The sequence below is a fragment of the Opisthocomus hoazin genome, chromosome 20 (genome assembly GCF_030867145.1).
Source record: "Opisthocomus hoazin isolate bOpiHoa1 chromosome 20, bOpiHoa1.hap1, whole genome shotgun sequence".
In the NCBI taxonomy this organism is placed as follows: domain Eukaryota; kingdom Metazoa; phylum Chordata; class Aves; order Opisthocomiformes; family Opisthocomidae; genus Opisthocomus; species Opisthocomus hoazin.
The window spans coordinates 7,396,053-7,409,840 of record NC_134433.1 but is presented as its reverse complement, the minus strand read 5'-3'; positions in this window follow the sequence as shown (position 1 = coordinate 7,409,840).

Genomic DNA, 13,788 nt, shown 5'->3' with positions numbered 1-13,788 from the left:
ATTTGCTTTCTTCATTGCTGAGGGTCCATCCAACCCTGGCCACCATACCAACACATGTGTGTGATCAGATCCAACCACAGGAGGGGGACAAAGATGCACTTGGTGAGAAAATTTCATCATGTAAGAGATTTAATTTAACCTCCAACTACAAGGCAGTGGGACTTCTCTCCTGCAGGCAGATTAGCAGAGTCCAAGCTTTTCAGTCCTGTGTGTTTCAGTCTTGCTGGGCTTACACAGCAGATCCTTGGGGTAGGGACTATGCTGTCTTGTTTGCAAAGGTCTTCAGGTAATAGTCATCACAGGAAACAAGGATGAATAATAATCCAACAGATATGACAGAGTGGGTGAGAAATGGTTCAAGAGTTTTGACCAGCGGGAGATGTTCACCCTGCCCTCGGCACCGGCAGGCAAGGAGGGCTCCTGTGTCAGATGGTCTGTCTGCCCTCCCCACTTCCAGCCTAGCGTGAGCTGCTGCTGCCCCCACCCTAAGCCCGGGCAGGACGCTGGTGGAGCAGTGCCATGGCTGGTCCATCTCCGCTGAACCTCACCAGCACTGACCAGTCTGGGGTGATGCCTACACCAGCCCGCCCATATGACCAAGTTCCCAGAAGGAGACAGCGAACATTGCCCAGTCTGTAACGTGTTAGTTGGAAGATGCCCGTGACATACATGACACACACCCTGGCCACATGGATATATAGCAGGCACAGCGTCGCTGGCTGAAGTGAAGGCAGCCTCTTGCAGGGCTGCAGGCAGAGCAGCAGGCAGCTGGGGCTGGAGATGGAGCTAGCTTAGCAGTAGGGAGAGCAGGTGGCCGAGCAGCAGGGAGGAAGACTTGCCAACCACACACATCACTAGGATCCTGAAAGGAAACAATTTGTTTAACTACTTTGCCAAAAAATATCTATATTATGAATGCACCAAACATTACTTATTCCTTCTCGCTGGAGGATTCTTGCTTCCAGGATGAACATGTTGTTTTCTCCAGTTCATAGCTAGGGAAAGATTGGGAAGAGCTGCCGAAGCCCCAGCGCTGCTTTGCCAGGAGCAAGCAGATCTTCACTGAGAGTGTTGGTCAGTGAAGGTGGAGGATGGGTTTGTGCTCCTGTAAATCACCCCAGCTTTCCTTGGGGCCCAGTTTGCTCAGTGTGTCCATGAGCCCTTGTTCATCTCCTCCCAGCTTTCGGTTTGTACTGGTTTGTCCCTGGTTTGGGGAGCTCCAGGGTGCATGGCAAAGACCTTGGGAAGTGCTGCTTCCCAGCTGGTCCCTGGGGCTACCCCTCGAGCCTGATGTTCTTCTAAAAGGCCTCAAGGATGGACTTTCAAGTGCTCACAACCCACATCTAACGCCACCATTTTTAAACAGTGAGTCCAAGTTCAGTTTAGGGTCCTGAATTACCAAAATTCATGGTTTTTTTCTGGAGTTGTTCAATACAGGTCATGTCTATGCTCAGAGCTTTGTATCTAATATTAACTAGTGTGTGTTGTTGGGGGAGCTGTTTGAACTGGGGCCTCGGTACATCAGAGGGGTAGTGGACACCTAGAAAACAGCAGAGGAAGGGTGACAGTAGGTGTGCTAAGGTGTGCAAGTGCTGTAGAGCTGTGGTGCTTCACTATCGAACCCTTGAACTACAATGACTGAGCATCCACTCTCCAAATAGTTTGTAAAACTGAAAAGTGAACTGTCCAAAACCAGATAATGTTCAAGCTGCAACCGACTTCTCTGATTTTCCCTAAGTGACAGGGTTTGAAAGGAAAATTGATGAGGAGATGGATGTGACATAGGACTTACAAGGGCATTAGTGTGACTCTAGAAAAACATTTATAGCAGCAAAAGATAAATAAACACAGTGGAAAAGTATTTATGGATCTATACTGACTTAAACGGTCACCAAAACAATTTCCTTTTCTGTCTCCCACAGGAAAACTTGAAACTAGGGAACATAATAAACCCAGAAACTTCAGGGCTCCTCTCGCCTGGCATTTACAGGCTTTCTGGAGCTTGAAAAACACTGGATGCACCTGAATATAGGCAATGCCAAGCAAACGCACACTTGCTAAGACTTGCAGGAACTGAGGAGCTCTCCCTGCTCTGTCAAAATGCATTTGGGGTCGGTGGTTTGCAGGTGGGCAGGGTGGGAAGGCGGCGAGAAGAGCTGGAAGCTTTGGCAGTGGCGTAACCAGGCAGGCAGTTCCCCTCATCTCCCCGTTGCCCTTTCCCGTCGTGACTGCAGAAATATTTTCCTCTAGTGCTTCAGCTTTACTTAACTCTCCCTCTGATCAGTGTTTATAGTAATCGAGCTTGGTATAAGCTCTAATATCCCTAAATGCTGTAAATATATATCTATAAACACTAAAGAAAACATTCCCTATATAATAACCAGAGACCAGAACTGTGAATTAAGGCCCCAGACAAGCCAGATGCACAGCAAAAATTCTCAAGGACTTTGAAGTTAAAAGCCTTGCTGTGTAAATGTAAGAGCTTTTGTAAGTCAAACTAAAGTCTCATTAACGTGAAACTTCCATGATCAGAAACCTGACTAGTTCAGTGAGAATCCCCAAGGACCCGAGTATTTAGTGCACTTTCTAATTAAAAGAAGAGAATTATGGTACAGCAGTTAAAATATGTTTTATGCTTGTCTAGGAAATACTCAGTAGATTGTGTATGCAGAGATGTATTGCCAGGGCCCTTTACAAATAGGGCAGAAGCAAACCAAGGTGCAAACAGGCTGAAACGAGTATCTGGAAGCCTCCTGTGGTTCTCTCTGTGTGTTGTCAGCTTGGTAAGAGAGCAGGATCAAGCCCAGTCTTTTTTGGGTGCTGCAGGAAGTCCACCTCTTCTGGACTCCCTTCCAGACCTGAACTGCTCAGAGACTGCCGAGGTCCCGCAGACGGAGTATGCCCTGCGTTTCTGACCTTGTGCGTGGTGTCCGAAGGAGCTCTGTCTCCCATAGCTCCTGGCCTGCGGGTAGGGCTGGGCCGGCCGAGCTGGAGCCCGTGCATCCCTTCCTGCTGAGCAGAGGCTGGTCAAAATGAGCAGATACTGCTAAAACTGGCCACCGGGCTTCGATAAAACTGCTCTGCTGTAGGAAGCAGTTTAGGTTTCTGGTTTAATGAGCTGCTGCTCCTTCCCCTACCACTGCTAGTGAGTGCTAGACCTGGACCAGGACTCGTCCTGTGCACAACGAGGCGTTAGGAAAGGGCGGTGTGTGTGCGGAAGCCAAGTTTTGTCCAGGTCTGGGACATCGGTAATGTTCTGGTGAATTTGTGTTAAGGAGAGCTAGGAGAACATTTCTGAACCAGGAATAAGTGAACATTTAATAAAATCATTTCTTTACTGGGAGGCAGTGAGGAGGAGGAATAAATTAAAACCATAGTCCATTTCAATATTTATTCTAATAGTTCAGTTCCCTTAAAAACTGCTTTTGTTTCCATTTCCTACAGTTTTTGGAAGCTGAGAAGGCAGCAAGAACTTCAACTGAAAAGAAATATTTTACTTAATGCCAAAAGAAACTATGTATCTAAAATGCCATGGATTTTTTAAAGAATTGATTTAAAAAATATTTTTCCAACATTAAAAAAAAATCATTTCAGTTTGTTACCAACTGAAAACCCATCCCCGTTTTCACATGTGCCAGCAAACTGAAACATGGTTTATTGCATGGTTCTGGTCTCAGAACTGGTGGCCCGGCTAAACTCCTGTTGGAGAGCTCATCTGAATTCAAAAGCAAAGCTCCCGATGAGTTTGTTAGGCTAAATATTCTGCTTTTTTAGGTTAAATATGCTGGGTTTTGTCACTTTTTGGTGTTTCCTTTGAGCATGATGGTCTGTCTGTCTGCCCTAAGCTCTGTTGTACTTTTTCCTGGCTTCTGAATACTCGCTGCGCCCCGGCTGAGACCAGCCTGCAAGGGCAGGCAGTGAACCCGTAGGTAGGTGTAGGCTTTTGTCAAAGGAGGAATCTCAAAGTCTGGGTGTGGAACCTGCTTGTCTCCCCTCGGTAGTGTAGAAGGGGGATGCACTCATTTACCTGCTGGTGTATAAACCTGATGTTCTGGAGTGCTGCTCTGACTTGCTGTCGTACCGCTAGGAAGCACCACGATAACCACGGATGTAAAGGACCGGAGTTACGAAGGGCCTCGTTATAGCTCTTGAAAACTGAATGCTCATTAATGCAGCTATATGGAAGCAGGGCTGTCGGGATAATCGAGTACAATTTGGGATTTTTAGGTTGAATTGAAAAGCCTACGGTTAATACAAATGTGTTTCAAGACTGCTTTGTGTTCAAAGCCAAGTCCTGAAGTCCTCCCTTCCTCAGGCAAAGACTCTCTGGCTCCAGCCGCAGCTGAGCCTGTATCTTTGCTCAGTCAAACCCTGAGAGGCAAGTCAACTGAAATGCATTGAAGTTTGGCAGGTACACAGCCTGGAGTGAATTGTCAGTACACCCAGCATTACAAATATTCATGCTTGCTTCATTTTCCTTATGCTAATATAGCACCTGTTTTTGGAAACAGGAGGTTAAATATTTCGTTAACCTGTAAATACAGAATATCACATTCATCTGAAACATGGTGTTACCAGGAAAAAAATTATCCAAAGCAGTATGAGTATGAAGAGCAAAAGGGAAGGGTGGGCAGAGACAAAACTTCAGTAACAAACGAGTTCAGGTGGCTTTAGTTAAAAGGGCTAATTAAAAAGTGGGAAAGCAGGTGAAGGTGATAGGATATAGGAGTGTGAGCTGGGGGTGTCCTTAGGATGAAAGGTTAGTTGGGTGCTTGCTGTCTCTCCAGCTTGGCTGTCTCAGATGCTTTGTCCAAGTTCCTCTATTGCTCTGTACAGAATAGTCAAGGCAAGTAGAATTATGTAAAAGAGGTTTTCATTATTCTTTTAGTGATAGCATTATTATTATTTTAATGAGCAGTTTATTCATTATTATTACTGCTCTGTTTTATTAGCCTGTGTTACCATTTGTTTAAGGAACTGCCTCATGAGCTGTAAGAGAAGCAAATTACACTGAATCCGACTGACTTCAGTTTACACTGGTGGGAGTCAAAAAAGAATTGACTGGTTTTATGATCTCGGTGAAACTGGCACAAACACTGCTTTCTGAAAACATGGGAGCTGCCTGCATGGGATGAAAGGTGTTTCTGTGGTGTAGTGCCCTTGCATTTGGCAGAAAACTGGTTTTTATCCTATCAGTTTGACTGGGTCTCTTAATGAACAGCTGTTCCTCATTGGCAGCCACCCCTTTCTTGTGGATTATTTCTGAAACAGCAAGAGACAGCAGCAATCACTTCTGTTACCCTTGACTAAAGGCTGCCTGTCAAAATGTTTCTTCAGTCTCTGGTAGTGAAGATTAGGAAATTTTTCCAGGCTCATGAGAAGTGATTTCAAAGGATTTCCCAGCCCACTTCAGGATTCCTCTCAAAAATCTGATTTGTGAATTTTATGAATGAAGAAGTCTTTCAGATCAGGTCAACAGAAGCCTTTCCTTCAGGTGAGCCAAAATGCTTTATCTTACCTTTGACGTCCTTTAAACAGCTAATTTTTTGGTGTAAAATGAAGACAGAATTTTTAAAAAGCTATTTCAAAACACAGTTAAAAGTCTAAAAGATTCATTCTGAGAGTGTGATATTAAGATGCTTTCACAATTTTGAAACTCTTTGGGACGTATTAAGTGAAATATTAGACAAGACCTTTCGAGGGCTAGCTTTGCATGAATGACAGACTGCAAGCAGATTTAATTTAAAACTTTTTTTTAATGGTAGCAATGCAAAACCAGTGCTATTTTGGGAAGTTCCCCTCTGTGAGAGCTGCTGGTGCTGCTGAAATTAGTAGCGTCTGATGTCTGCCATGTGGCAGTACTATTAATACAGGTAGCCCTGAGTCAAGGTTGGAGACTGATGTCCCATTTAGGTTCTCACCAGTAAACTGTTGTGACTTGCCGTTTTCTTCTTCCATTCTGGTTAGTAATTGCAGCAAGAAAGAAGGAGGAAAAGTGACTCCACAAAACTGGGTGCAATATAAACAGCAGAGACATCCCTTTGCTTCAGGCTCATGTGGTAGCTAGGGAGGAAGGACAGGAAGGCGAGCACACACCTGGATTAAACCAGAATGTGCCCAAAGCTTTCCAGACATTTCTTGAGGTAAAGAATGTCAGATTTTAGCAGCATTTCCATTTCCTCTACCTGATGCCGAGGAAGGTGCTTATAGCATACCTATTTGGTGCTGTCAGGGGTTTATCAGCTGGTATCCTCTCCACCCTGGGTAATATTCTGGGAAGCATCAGTGCGCTTTGGGAAGCTGAGGCTCCTGTTAGTGGTTACGTCTGTTCTTTGTGTGGTCCCTTCCAAGCTCCTCAATGCCTTCAGCAGCCAGGTTCGTCTTCAGCCTCCTCCCAAAATCTCTTTCTGCTTCACTTTTCCCCAGTATACCCTGCATCTGGCTAAGACAGTTTTCTTTCTGCTAGCATTTTCACAATATATATGGAAACTCCAACATAATTAAATAAACCAGTGCTGAAACCCCCCAAAGAACAATTATCTTTTCTGTGAAATACTCCCGGCAGAAATCTTGGAAAACTTACATGTAATTAGTACATCAAGCCCCACTGCAGCATTAAATACAACGCATTAGGGCTCGTAACACTGACTTCTCCGGGATTCCAATTGACCAGCAACAGCAAATTTGTGAGCAGTGTGCAGACTGACTGGTTTTATACATTCACACTTTGTTAGTCTAATGATTTTCAAAGCTATTTAAAGTTTATGCTCCCCCCGTTTCCATTACACTTCCTAGGCTGATCTCCTCCTTATCCAGTATGCCTCATCCTTTAAACAGCTTTGCTCTGCCATCTGTATTATCAGGGAGAACGAATGGTCTTGGAGGTTAGAGCACTGGACCAAAACTTAGCAGAACCGGATTAATTGCATGGCTGAGCTATAGACTTCCAGCGGATGAATCATTTAGGGCCAGATCTTGAAAGGTGTCTGGGCCCCTGAAATGCAGGCAGGGTTATTCCAAAAGACTTGCACATCCAGCCCTCATTGATTGCAGTTGTCTTAGGTGCCTGAACACATCAAAAGTTGTCTGACAAGATAGGGGCCTGACCCAAGATATGATGAAGTCAACAGGAAGATGAAAGAAAATTAGTGGCTTCGTATTAGGTGGTTATTGAACACAGAGCCATCTTATTTGTAAGCAAGGCTCAGGTGCAAACTCAGAAGCACTGCGTTAAAGCCTGGGAGGGTTAACGATGGAGGATGCTGAGCTCGCAGCTCTCTTGCACTTCCTAAAGGAAAGACTGGTCAAGAGGGATCATAGCCCTAAAAGTTGTTAGTTCTTTTTACAGCAGGTTGAGTTGTCTTTTGTTTTTCTAAATGTGTATATGCTTGCCTACACACTGAAGAAAAATGGCCTGGAGGAACAGTCCTATAGCTCTGATCCAGACTGGCTAATATGCCAAGTTACCAGGAGGATGTCTCCTGGAAAAAAAATAATATCCTGATAGAAAGAGAGATTTCATACTTAGATGTTTGGAGTCCTTGTTATCGTAAAAGAGGAAGAATGAGCCATGCATGACAGATAGTAGGCATGTTACTTAATTCACAACTGGAAGGTACCTGAGCGCTAGGATAAGAAGGGAGATGTATGAGAACTGGTGTAAAACAGAACATTAACACTAGAATGTGACCACTGTTTTATCTTGAAAGTGCTCCGAAGAAATATTTTGAAAGGTGTAAGATGATTTGAATCCACTGAGTATTAAAACGCAAAGGGAGGACTAGTCTGAAAACAGGTTTTGCAAGGAAGATGCTCCTCGGGGACAGCGGCGAGGCCTGAGTTGTGCTCCTTCCCTTCCTCGGCCGTCTGGCCCCCTTGGGCTCCCTTCCAGCTTCCCTGCACCACACACTGATGCAGCTTTGTTCCTTGTAGTGGAGCTTGAATGACTCCTTATGGGAGAGCTCTTGAGTTTGGCTTGGGCTGTCACTGATTTCTGCTGTCCCTTAGGCATTATCCTGTGGGAACATCAGAGGAAATGGGGATTTGGTACTGCGGTTTGTGTACGGGTCGGTCCTAACCAAGATGGCTTGTGCCATTGCTAGAACATCCAGCAGGAGCAAAAATGGTGATGTGTTCACTGTTGGGATAGGAGTTAGCAACCCTTTGCTAGAAAAACATGTAATGACCTTTTCAAGGGAACTGTGTAACACCATGCGGTGTCCTGTAACGTGATTTTGTAATGAAGGAAATGGGAGGGTCTAGGCAGTACGGTGCAGATACAGGGACATGAGAGCTCCAAGAAAACCTAGATACAGACAGTCTCCACTGCTCAGCACAGGGACAAGAGCAGAGCCCAGGGCTACCGCAGCCTCTCAAGGCTAGCAAGGCTCAAGAGCAGTGGCAGAACTGTGAAAACACTACAGCCAAATCTGATATGCACTGCAGCAGAGCGCAGACCCGCAGGTAACATGGGCTCACGGGCCACTAGTCCTTCAGCTGCGAAAGAAGACACCTACCAGGAGGCATCACAGGAGGAATTTTGTCATTGGGAAGCCTAGAGGAGACAGGGAGCACTGCTGGCAGCCAAGTGAGGACTAACTAAAGGACTAATTACAGCACTGAAATTGAAGGTAATGACAACGGTTAAACAAAGCTACGTAACAGTATGTAGCAATTTAGTAGTGGCATGTACCTTCTCAACCTGCTGACTATGAATGACAGCATTGCAGGGATATATCAAAGGAAATACCAACTCCTACAGATAAAGCCAAATGTGTTTTGAGTGGTTGAGTCTGTGTCCTGTCTTCAGCAAAGAGTGACTGCCACCCTGAGACCTCCAGCATCACCAGTGGACAGCAGATGAGATTGCTGTGCCATGGTAGCCAGACACAAGTTGGATGCCAACCCCTGCTATACTTCAGGAGTGATTCTGTGTATGGACAAGGCCTTTTGCACCACGGCAGAGATTCTGAGCAGGAGAGCCCTGGCTAAGCCCCCATACGAGCAGCTGAATTGTCTCCTGGGCTCCCTTTGGCCCTCTGATGTGTGAACACAGAGCGGCAGTGAAGATCCAGCTCTTCTAACCTGTTAAAGTTGTGGATGAAAATACACATCGCTGCCCTTGAAGAAGTGGAATCAGAGGAGTCTGTGATAGGGGAGCGTGGCATGGATGAAAGAAGAATGTGAAGGACTTTGAACATGTAAGAGAATGTGAACAGGGGTGATCCCAGAAGAGAAATTCTTCAGGGAATTAGAAGGAAAATAGATGTTAGGGAGGCAGGATTAGAACTGTTTGAAGTCAGAGGGGAAAAGCTGGATCTTAGTTTTGATCATGAAAAGGCCGAGAGGAGGGTAAGTAATCTGAAATCAAAGTACAGAAGGAAATCAAACCTGAACATTAAACAGCCTGCAAATCTCTCCCTTGAAGAGATGAGATCCAAGGACACAATAAAGCAAGGTGAGGGTTTTTCTTAGATCCTTGCAGAGGGACAGCCTCCACCTGGAGAAGGGTCCAGAATTCCCCCTGGTCTGACAGGGGGTGAGAGTACTTGCTGCGGCCAGGAAAGTCTCACTCACTTACATGCCTTGGAGGAGGGACCAGCAGGTTAGCACCCGTATCCCCACCAGACCAGAAGGGAGTTGTGCAGTAAACAGGGCTTCTTTGTTTGGTTTTTTTTACATTCCTAATGGGAATAATGTTTTCTCTCCTGTAAGTGCCCAGTTCTGGCACTGTCCAAATGGCTGAACTTTTTCTGTCTCCGTGGAAGCCCTCGGACGATGCCCCTGAGTCAGGCTGGCTGTGAGCCAGAGGAAAAACCACGGCTTCTGCAGCAAGATGCCTGTTTAAGCTGCTGCTGAGCTGTGTGCATATGTGTGTGTGTGGTGTGTGAAGTGTCCTGCCACTTGATGGGCTGGAGCTTCAGAATTAACAATGTTGACTCAGGCCTGAAGACTTTAAAAGAATTTATATCAACAGATTTTAAAGATCTTAAAATATACAGCTTGAGTAGCCTTAGGTTTCTCAGGCAGCTGCCAAATCAAACTGAATAATAAAATACAGCTGAATAATAAAGTGGTCACACAGTGTAAGATCAAGACAGGGCTGAGTTAGAGGCACCTCCAGTAATTACTGGATCAGGAGCAGCCTCCTGTCAAGCTTTGAGTTTCTGCTGACACGCTGAGAACCAAAAACAGCAACAAAATTTCCCCAACTGAAAACAGTTCTTCCCTTGCCTTCTGGCTTACTCCCTGTTCACTCCTTTTGCTCTTTGCTGTCAGCCAGACTTGGGTAGGAGAGGTGCCAGGTGGGGCAGATGAGCCCAGGAAGAGATGTTGCTGGTCCAGAGCAATAGTGGCAGGGAAGAGAAGGGCTGGGAGGGACCCAGGGCCAGACGGAGCCTGCGGGAAGGGGGATGCCAAAGGAGGACTGGATCCCAAGGAAGATGATGCTGATGGAGATGTGAACCTGGCACCAAAAAGCCCACTCCCTGCTTTTAGACTGCTGCCCGCACCGGGGAGACCTCAGTCCTCTTGCCCTCTCCCCAAGGGCTGCCCGTGCAGGTTGTACAGATGCCAGCGTCACCAGCAGCAGCCCGGCCTGAGCCCAGCAGTGGATAGCTACCTGCGCCCACGCTGCCCCAGCGCTTCCACCCACCTTGCATGGAGCCGTACCACCTGCCGTCCTTTCTCCACTTTTTACTACTGGTTTTGCTTAAAAGCCAGCAAAAATCAATATTAAAAGCCTAGTGAGGGTTTAAAAAAAAAAAAAAATTACATTGCCTTGGGATGCTCGTTCTTCATGATTTGTATTGCAATAATGCTACAAAGCCCTAAAAGGCCCAAGTAGGAAACTTCAGTTTGCTTTAAAGCTACATATGTTTTGTTTGGGGGCCTAGAGGTTTTTGATGAAAAGATTTCATTTTTTGATAAAAACATTCTGGCAAAAATGAAGCTATTGAGAAAGAGGAACCAATTTTTATTCCTTTTTGGTGACATTTTTCATGAGATAAAATGTAATTTCTGAGAGGCTCTAACTCTGGTCCTTTTTCATTCTTAAAATGTTTCTTTCTCTCTAGGCTCTCGGCATCTATTTCCCATTGTCCTTTCAGAATGCCAGGGCAAATATATCTTTCTATTTTGGTATTGTCAAGAGGTAAGGTTTGTAGGGAAAGGTAATAAGTTTTCTTAGAGCAACTGATAGAACTGGGGAAAAAAAGGACTTATTTTGGGGCATGGAAGCCCTGTCTTTCTCTTTTGTTTATAAATTACCCTTCTATTCTCCTGGAGACCTTCCTGTCCCTGCACTGAACTTTTTTAACTCTAGCACATATACTCAAAAAGCGCGCTCATCATTTATCTTTACTGCTACTGCAATCTTCTCGTCACCTCTGCTTTCTTTCTTTCTTCAGCTACTTACTCTTCTCTGTTTTGCAATCCTCTCAAGTGGCATCTGTAGCTGCTAGTTTATTACTTGTGTATGCCATTTTCTAATCCTCCATTATTTGGGGCATATCCTTTGTTGTCTCTGTTAGTCTTTTCTATGCCTTGGGGATATTTATCACTAATTGATTCACATAAATGAGAAAGTAAACATTCATTTCTCTTAGAATACACATTTTACTTGCAGCGGGACAATCCCTAGAGCTCTTATTCTTTCTTTCTTTCCTTTGTGGTGTTATGCATAGCTGGTTGGAGCTAAAATGGAGCAAAGCACACCTCTGGTAAGGTCTGCGCTGCACTGAGCAGCGTATTCAGGATTTGCGTTGCTGCCTTTGAAATGCACAGACCACGCTGGGAGATGTAACGGTTTCCACAGAAGTCAGTGTTAGAGATACCTCCACCTCTCTGCTGGGGAAAAATCCCCTGCAAGCCCTTAAAATGGGACAGACAGACAGACTGACCGAGGCTTGGGGAGGAGGGAGGCAATCGGTTCTGTTCTACACTTCCATTAACAACCTGGATGATGGAATAGGTAGTATGCTTATTAAATTTATAGATGTCACTGAGCTAGGAGGGACTGCAATTATATTGGGCCAACAGGAGGAGAATTCAAATGAGATCAACAAATTGCAGAAATGGTTTGGGGAAAAAAAGGGAATTAAATCAGAGATAAGTGCAAGGCACGAAGCGGGCTGGAATAATCAATGCACAGAGGAAGAGGCAGCAGTTCTGTAGAAAGGGAGCTGATGAGGAAAGTAAAGACTGGACCAGAAGTTCATCGAGTCTCAGTGTCATGGTGGTGGCAAGAAAAGGCAAATATAGGTAGGACATCAAGTAACAAGCTGCTTTGATAGCAGAAGTGATGCAGGGTAGGTTTTAGAAAGGCGTTTTGGTGGCGAGCAGTGTTCAGCAGGGGCTGAGGCTGCTGAGGTAGGGCATCTCCCAGAGATGAGACACACAGAGGTGATACAGCTGTGGGGCAGGGGGGTGAAGCAGCATCGCCTCAAGATCCTGGAGCCCTGTTGCCTCATGGACGTGCTTCTGGCCCTTGTGCCCCGCACTCCCACTGCAGGAGACCTGAGGTGAGGAGACCAGTTGCTCGTTTAGGATCACATGGGAGCTGTGCGCGGCCCGCTCGCTCCCCATGGCCCAGGCGGCAGTGACAGCTCCATGGTCTGCCCCGGCTCGCGGCGCGCTCTCTGCACAGCTGCCCCGGGCTGTGACCCTAGCCAAGGTTTTACTCTAGGATGTGAGCGTCAGTTTGTCTTGGTAATGTCTAGAGCAGTCTGGACGTAGAGCAGGAAAGTAGGCTTTTCTATTTTTTTTTTTCCCCTTACTTCACTAGGCATCACAGTTCTGGTAAGAGGAGGATATGAGTTTAACTATGCTGTTGGCCTTGAGGCTTTAGGTATCAAGGAGAGATTATTTCAGAGATCAAACTGAATGCTGATTCGAGGGAGTAGCTCATCCCTTTGGAGTGCTCCAGAAGGAAAAGGGAACATTGTCAGTTCAATCTACTGTGGAATTTATAGTATTAATGATCTGAAGAACACTTTAGGGATTTCTGTCAGATGTCTATTTTAATTTAAACTCTTGGGTGTTTAACTACCCAAAATATTGAGTTCTAGTCATTATAAAAACTAATAACTGGCGTATTTTGCTGCTAATTCAGAATCTGAGGTTAATTATCTATAGTGAAAGGATATGGTACTAATCTAAAGTCTACCTGAATAAGACACTGGTTAATTGATTCCCTATGAAATAAGAAAAGATTCCTTCAGAGGGAAAAGATGTTTAGTATTCCGGGCTTTCTTGAAGGTACTAGCTTTTGTCTTCTCGTGAAAGGTCTTTTTGTTTGGCTTTATCAGCTTTTCTTATTGTTATTACTGGTTTATTTTTATTAAAAAAAAAACATTGGATGAGTATGAATTTTCCAGGTGAGAGCCCATCTGCTGCATCCCTTTGATACACAATACACCTTGTATGCCAGGTGCTTACAACAATACTTTGCCCCACTGAAGTCAGTGGGAGTTGTTTGATGTCCAGTCCACAGACGTGGGATTGCACCCGTGAACTTGGCATCCATGTTTAATCCAGATATGTGGGTGCTTCAGCAGAGCTGCGTGCTTGTGGGTGAGCACAGTCAGGACTTGGCTTTTCCAAAATCACAGAGCAGAGCACGTTAATCTCAGAGCTGAAATTGCTTCCTTGCTGTCTGTGCTGTGTTCTCTCTGCTCTGCCGTTCCCTTTCTCAAGGGCTCTGAATCTGCCCACTCTCCCACTAGTTTATTTAATAAAGATTACTTTCAAAGCCAACTGCAAGCAGCTAAAAAAATTAATTTAAACTTC